Source organism: Nerophis ophidion, linkage group LG03 (genome assembly GCF_033978795.1).
Source record: "Nerophis ophidion isolate RoL-2023_Sa linkage group LG03, RoL_Noph_v1.0, whole genome shotgun sequence".
NCBI lineage: Eukaryota > Metazoa > Chordata > Actinopteri > Syngnathiformes > Syngnathidae > Nerophis > Nerophis ophidion.
In genome coordinates, this window is record NC_084613.1 from 52,364,280 (window position 1) to 52,372,949 (window position 8,670).

Genomic DNA, 8,670 nt, shown 5'->3' on the forward strand with positions numbered 1-8,670 from the left:
ATTTTTCATCTACACAATTCAAATAAAAAAATGCATCTCCAATAAAATATATTAATTTGTTAAAAAATAATAACGATAATAACAAGATGATTAATAATGATAGTACTGATACACATTTTTCAAATATCTATTGTGGACAACACAAATCCAAATGATAGTTTCTTCATCTACACATCAAGTACAAGAAAATAATTCCATTTCCATACAATATTGTCAGTTGTAATTGTAATGATTATAATAGTAACTAAAATGACAACAACAACAACAATATTTCCATTTGTTCAAAAATAATAACGATAATAAAAATATGAATAATAGTGATAATGCTGATACACATTTTTCGAATACATATATTGTGGACACCACAAATAAAAATTAAAGTTTTCCTCTACACATAAAGTCCAAGAAAAAATTCCATTCCCATGCAATATTTTCAGTTGTAGGTGTAATGATTATTATAGTAACAACAACAACAACAACCACAATAATAGCAGTAATAATAATAATAATAATAACAGTTATAATAATAGGAATATTTAAAACAACAACGCACTATTAGTAATTATAATAATGCCTCAGTACAATACATCATCACCTGCTATATAACAATATTCAGTATATTTTGTTTTATTAAGAGACATTATATGTTACATGTAAATAATAATATTAATACTGTGACTATACAAATAATAATGAGCAAAAAGTCAATACTATTTATCACATATGTATTACATGTAAATAGTGAAACTACTACTACTACTATTAACAATAGTGAACAAAAAGTAAATAGAATTGATGAATCTATTGAGTAAAACCTTTTCTGCTAAAAATCAACATTTTACACCCATCATTAATATTCAAAGAAATAATATAACATATTAACATCTTAATGTGAAAAACAGTACATTTTCATGTAATGTTGTTCTGAATAATCGAGCAACTAGGGCGGCTTATCATGAGATCAACATTAGATTGCTGGGATTTATGCAACACTTTTCAGTATCTACACTTGCATGTGCTTTTGAATATATACTTGAAAGGTTGATTTAGTCTATAGAGTCACCATACACTGAGCAAAATATTTTTAAAATGTATTTTTGTTTATATACAAAATTCCAAATTTAATACAATTAGAAACAATATCAAAACCTATGATAAAGTATTGTTTCACAATCTAATCAGCAAAAGAACAATAATTGATTATAGTCTTAGTTGAGCTGAAATGAAACAATTTGTAGTGTTTAGAGGTATTTACTTCTCACAATGAAAACCCATAGATGTGCACACACACACACACACACACACACACATGTCTCCCATCCACACAAGTGCGCTCCCTCTCTTAAAAAGATAAATGATTTGTGCAAAACCAACTCCAAAGTGTTTAAGCTCATCACTACAGCGTCGGCGTCTGTCCTCCAGCAGCAGCGGCAGCTGATAATAGCTTGCAACATTTCATTTCCTGTGGTCATTTAAACATGTTTCAAAATGACTTGTGGAGCCCTCCGGTGATGACACCCTGGGATGATGATGATGGCTAACAGTGCGTCTCAATGGAGACCTTGGAGAGCCTCCATTTCCGAGCCCTTCACATACCTGGCAGCTGTATGTATATGTGCTATCATCCCAACACTCCAAGGGCGATCAGAGCCAATATGCACCTGACATTTGGAACAGGGCGCAACAAGTCCCGTCTGAAGGGACTTGGATAAGAGCATTAAGAGAAAAATAAATGAGAAATGCATTCCTGGATGCACTTTGATGCTGCAAGATGTTTCTGATAGATTTTTTTTTTCCTCCCAAAATTGAGGGCCTGAATGAGCCGTCAACAAAGCTTTTGATGGTGGACCGCATGAAATGAAAGTGGAGGTGAAGCCATTCTTTTCTCCTTTCAATAGCCATAGTCGTGGCCCACTAATAGGCTATGCTTGGTAATCACCGCCTATTGTGTCTGCTGCTTCTTTCACATTATTGTGGGGTGGACCTCTCTTTGGAAGGAAATATGAGTTTGGTCCGGTACTGTAATTGCTGCTGGGATCATCATCATTGCAATCTGCAAAGTTTTGCGGATTGCACACACACACACACACACACACACACACACACACACACACACTTACATAAACAGAACATCCAATTGCATATACGACACCTGAATGATACAATAATAAATGTGCCTCTATTACACACATGTTTGGAGGACTTCATTACTATGCCTTAAATGTAAGGTTTGGGTTGTTGTCGACTGATTTTTAGACGTGCAATGTATTTTTCAGTCTATTCTTGTCTTGTGCAAGGGGCACTATAAATATTGTGGATGTCGTTTCTGCACAACAGTGTCCCCCCCCACCCCCCCTTTTCTCCCTTTTATTCTACTTATATGTCAGAAGGTCTGATCACAGAGGAACCTTTTCAAGTCCCATTGATGTGTTCCTCAAATGACCATGGCGACATAGCAACCCGGCCGGCGCTAATTGGCAAAGGCTGCACATTATTGGCTCCATGCATACATACATCCCAGTTCATATTCAGACTCACAAAGATTGTAACAAAGATGTCACGTTTCGGCTGATGATTTATTTTCACGACAGCAGGATTGTGTTTTATGATAATGTTAAATGAAGAAAAAAAATAATGAAACATGAATCAGGCTTGTAGTGACTTGGTTTCATCCCACTCCTGACCGTGAATAATTGTGGGCCCTATACAAAATTTAGTTTTCGGCCCCATTTCAGTTAAAATATTATTTTCACGCCTCGAGATTTTCGGCTTGTGAAGGGGGATTATGTGGGTGCTATTTAGACACAAACATGTCTTTGTTATGCTTTATCTGTGAGAATATCTCATTTACAATTGAGAATTCATACTTTGCGAAAAATCAATTTACCACCTAGAAAAATAAATGTATATCACATAGAAATTGTAGGTTGATGCTGAAACACCAAACTAAAATGCTAACAGTTAGCATGCTGAATATATAGCGTAAGGCAGTGGTCCCCAACCACCGGGCCGCGGCCTGGTACCGGGCCGTAGCCCGATTGGTACCCGGCCGCAGAAGAATTTTTTATTCATTTTTATTTAAAAAAAATAATAAAAAAACGTTTTTATTTTTTTATTTTTTTTATTAAAACAACATAAAAAACACAATATACACTTACAATTAGTTCACCAACCAGAAACACCTCCCTTTTTCATGACAAAGGATTCCCCCCCCCCCCCGGGCCGCGGGACAAATTATTAAGCGTTGACCCCAGGACACGTTGGGAAGACTATGTCTCCCGGCTGGCCTGGGAACGCCTCGGGATCCCCCGGGAAGAGCTAGACGAAGTGGCTGGGGAGAGGGAAGTCTGGGTTTCCCTGCTTAGGCTGTTGCCCCCGCGACCCGACCTCAGATAAGCGGAAGATGATGGATGGACGGTCCGCGGATACAAAAAGGTTGGGGACCACTGGCGTAAGGTATCAAAAACTTAACAGGTTCCGTGCTTCAAGTTAAAGGCGTTCTTCGCAACTTTCTCAAAGTAACATTTTTCACAGCATAAAATATCACAAGAAGCTTATGTTACAAATAGTGGTATAAGAGAACACCTGTTTGACAATTGTGTACTGTATTTTTCGGACTATAAGTCGCAGTGTTTTTTCATAGTTTGGCCGGGGGTGCGACTTATACTCAGGAGCGACTGATGTGTGAAATTATTAACACATTACCGTAAAATATCGAATAATATTATTTAGCTCATTCACGTAAGAGACTAGACGTATAAGATTTCATCGGATTTAGCTATTAGGAGTGACAGATTGTTTGGTAACTGTATAGCATGTTCTATAAAGTTTTTTGAATGACTCTTACCATAATATGTTACGTTAACATACCAGGCACCTTCTCAGTTGGTTATTTATGCGTCATATAACGTACACTTATTCAGCCTGTTGTTCACTATTCTTTATTTATTTTAAATTGCCTTTCAAATGTCTATTTTTGGTGTTGGGTTTTATCAAATAAATTTCCCCAAAAAATGCGACTTATACTCCAGTGTGACTTATATATGTTTTTTTCCTTCTTTATTATGCATTTTCGGCAGGTGCGACTTCGGAGCGACTTATACTCCAAAAAATATGGTATATATTTCACAATTTCAAAGTTTATGTAATAAAAATTTGGGTTTAAGGCGGTCACCCACTCGGTCTCGTCAACACGTACGAAAAGCAGTCCAAAAGAAGCAGCGAACAATTTGCAGTCATGTCGTTGTTGTAATAGAATATACATTCAATACCAGCTAATGCTAGCTTTGCAAATTGCTAATAAAATATTAGCTAACAACACCAAAAGCTAGTGCGTGTGCATGAGTTACGTATGTACATAGTTATGTCATTACGTACCAAAAGCTGAAAAAGGTTGTGATATACTCTGTAAAATACTTTGGAAAGTTAGCGTCCTCTGGACGTATATGTAAATGTTGCAAGCACCCTCTTTAACCAAAATACACTGCTAAAAACAAATAAAGAGGACACTTAAACAACACAATGTAACTCAAAGTGTTCCCTGTATATGACTCGGAGGTGTATACCTTCGGAAATAGCTAAAAACTAAAAAAATGCTAACATGGTAACATTCTAACATTAAGCATGTATCAAGTATAAAAACATATATACCTATAAAATTAGCCTAAAAAAATCTAGCATGCTTACATGCTAACATTAGCATGCTTACATTTAGCACGTGTCAAGTACCAAAATATGAGTCTCATAAGTCTCTTAACCTTTAGTTTAGAGTCCCCCAGTCTTTTGTGCGCTCCAAGGTGCACGTGTGTTTTGTTTTTGCGCACTACCCTGAATGAGAGTGTTTTTTGTTGGGTTTACCTACTTCTGAATTAAAAAAATATTTTACTTGCAAAAGCTGCATTCTTGCCATTTTCATTGCATCATAAAATAAAGACAACTACCAGAAACATGCAACTCCGCAAGTGTGACACTCTGAGGTGTATGCTTTTTAAAAACAGCTAAAAAAAAAAAAAAGCCAATGTTAGCACGCTAACAGTAAGCATACATGGAGTATAAAAATATATGGCTTTGAGACTTATACATGCAAACTTTGCCTAAAAAGATAGCATGTGTACATGCAAACATTAGCACCTTAAAAGTTAACATAAATCAAGTACCAAAATATATGATTCTAACCCGAAACCTCCAAAATTAGCTTAGCAAACGTCGGTCTTCTTCTGTTGTTGCTTCGGGTCACTCACAGACCAGGGTATGAAAAAGAGACACTGGACACGTGGAATTTATCATATATCCAAACTTATATCCGAACGAGGAATACAGAAAATGTTTTTTCACTCGCTGTTTTAATTCTTATTTTGGATTTTCATACACTTTATTAATTTTTGTTTTTGTTAAACCAAAAAAACTGTAAAAATTGATTTTTCTGCTAAATAATTTTTGTATTCTAAACAAAAGGTGGACGTACCATAGTTTATACCTTGAATATTTATTATTTATTATATACTTAATATTTTGTTGAAACCCAGAATGGCTGTGGCTTTTGAGTTGAATGGCTTTGTAGATTCACTGAGACACATTTTAATTATATACTTTGTTGTGTTTTTGAAAGTGCACTTATTTTCAGCTAATTTTAAGTGTTTTGTCAGTATGATTATTTGTGATTTGTACATTTTCAGAATATGATGGTTCTATTTTTGGACTAAAGTAAAACAAAGAAAACAATCTGAAGTGTTTATTTTTGAGTTATCATGCCATGATTTTACCAGTCGGGCCTACGTAAGAATAGATTTTCCTCCATGCGCCCCAAGACCTAAAATTAAATTAACACTTTTAATTTAGCCATTTAGCATCCTGTATAGTATAGTAAACAATGGCGATTGGAATGGTATTGGAGCTGAAACTGATCACTTTTGTTGTGCACATTTACAACACTCCTCAGTTTGCTTCTTTCTTTTGGCGGATTTAACATTGGTGCTTTGGAAATTTTGTGAGAGGTGTATGTTAAGTTTCTCTGAAGGGTTTGGAGGGGTAAGTGCGAGCCCGCTTGTTGTATGCAGGCACCTCGACCTTGCAGCCTAAGTAAGAATTCTTACGGCCTACAATGCAAATCTGCGGCAGGTTATCTTTTCACCTCAGTACAACTCTGGCATGGAAAACGTATTTATAGAACGTTATTACAACATTTAACCCACTAATTCGTAGAGGATGGACTGAGTTCAAGCATCAATATCTTTGCTTTGTTTCAGCGATGTTTACCGTACTGACCATGGGTCTCTAACTTTCATCACTATTAGAGCTACTTTGACTAAATGAAAGTAGAGGTGAGCGTTTTTTGTTTTGCTTTATTTTTATGACTGGTAATATTTAAACTGTAGTTTATGCACAAAAATGGTTTACACTCAAACAATTTTCCTTTACATAATGGCCTTATGTCTGAAAATATTGTATAAAAATAACAAGAACTGCAGTAAATATTATTTTAACCTTTGGTGACCCAAAATGTACAACCATGAAATCATGACTAATAATATCAATGTGCATTGAGCTATTCTTATCAGAAACTTTGCAACTGAAATAATGTACAATGAGTAATGAATAATTATTAGTAAAGATGTAAAAAAACAAAACTTCCAATAAGATGTAACTGCTATATTATTGTGTGTAATCTACAGTATATTGTATATGAGGACATTTGACTCTTTTCCCATATGACCTTCTGTTGTTACAAGTACATTGATTATATAAGTTAAAACAATTATTGTGAAATATATTTCTAAAAATATAAATATAAAAAAAATAATAACATAATAATAAATAATATCAAATATATATATGTATGTATATATATATATATATATATATATATATATATATATATATATATATATATATATATATATATATATAAATATATATATATATATATATATATACAAGGGCGTAGAATTGGGTAGGGACGCTAGGGACACGTCCCTACCAATATTCAGCCGCTACTGTCTAGTCACTATCAATACAAGCGCTGCCCGTAATGTTTAGTCAATGATTACGGCACAGAAAGGGTTAAATGTCGGTCTCTGCTAAAAGTCCCGCCTCTAACCTAAATATCGCTCCCTGATTGGTTGCCGGTTTCATGCTAACTTATGTGTGATTGGCTGTCCCCGCTGTCACTCCTTCTGCTTGTAAAAGCTAGCTTACATGCTAGTTGCTAGACGAGAGGCAGTGCAACTGTCAGTGTAAGTTGTCAACATGTTCGGCATTTGTTGTTCCTGGCACACGGTAGCTAGATGGATTTTAATATCAGTAGTGTGATTTACATTGTGTTTGTGTCTGTTTGCGTGCGTGTGTGCTGTAGGTTTTGAAGGATGTCAATGAAAAGAAAAGTGGATATAAGAGACTTCTTTAGGAGTCAAACTGTAAGTTACTTCAAGGGTGTATAGAGGCTCAACAATATTGAATAATTCAACAATATATCACTCCAGTCACGCCCCTTAGAGTGCTATAATGAGCATATATCATGGACTGGAGTGATATATTGCTTTTATGAAACGGTTACCAATAAAGGCAATGTGAAATAGGAATACTCAATCAATTTAATGTAGTTTTATTCGACCAGAAATACATATTATCCATTGAAATAGCCTCACTGTGGAAAAAATAGTCACACCTATCCAGGCTTTAGCTCCAAATTAGCACTGCATCTCGTCTTTTCCTCCGCTTTTTGTCAGGTGAAAGTCAATGCTCAGTCCCCTCTACCATTGTTAACCCTCCCCGGAGGTGAAAGTTAACCTTAAACATGTGAATTCAACTACTTTAGTCTCCATTTTTTAACATCATAAAAACATCAGCTGTTTTTTACTACGGACTGCAACAGTCCGTTGTCATGGATACATGACAACAACTTCCATTCATAGCAGTCATACGTGCCTGAGGCGGAGTGATAGCCTGCGCTGTGATAACGCTTTAGAATAGTAGCCGTGCTCAATATTTAAACCACGGTTAACAGCCAATCAGATCGCCGGTTTTAACCTTTCCGTTCTATTTTTTAAATTACTTTTTTAGTTTCATGTATTTGTGTAGAAGTGAGCAACGGTTTCAAAATACTAATGAACCAAAATTTTTGGTGGAATTACAATAAAATCTCACTAGATGATCATGTGATTTTACAATTATAAAATATACTTAATTATTATTAAGTAATATTCATATTTAGTAAAAGCCTTTTTGCTCAGGCAGTAACTGTACCATCAAGCTCTATGGTCATTGTCCCTAATGTATCTGTTATGCATCAACATATTTTTTTGTTAGGTGACAGACAGCAGAGAGGCTGGAGGAGATTGAGGAGGAGAGGCCAGAGAAGTTAGAGGAAGAGAGGCAGGAGGAAGTAAAGAAGGAGAGGCTGGAGATTATTACAGTTCATTTATGTTTATTTACAATGTTGTATCGCATGAATGTTTTTCTGATGATGTTGATGGACAGTAGTCTATGTTAATTGACAGTACGATGCACAGTTGCACCACAGCCCTACACTAGAGAGTAAAGATGAGAACTCTTTGAAGTTGTCTCCTTTGCTTTCATTTTAGTTCCTTTACCCTATAACATCTGCATGTAAAAAAAAAGAAGTAAACTTTCAGAGTGCTGCCTTGGAGCACTTTTGTGTCCCCACAAATCTCA

The 8,670-nt window shown here is 35.4% G+C and overlaps 1 long non-coding RNA gene across 1 annotated transcript; it reads left to right on the forward strand.

The window, feature by feature from the left end:
- Positions 1–7,155: 7,155 nt before the first annotated feature.
- Positions 7,156–8,525, forward strand: LOC133548784 (uncharacterized). The gene is made up of 3 exons (XR_009805963.1): positions 7,156–7,232; positions 7,352–7,412; positions 8,305–8,525. It is a non-coding gene; the product is annotated as an uncharacterized LOC133548784 (long non-coding RNA).
- The last annotated feature ends 145 nt before the right edge of the window (positions 8,526–8,670 follow it).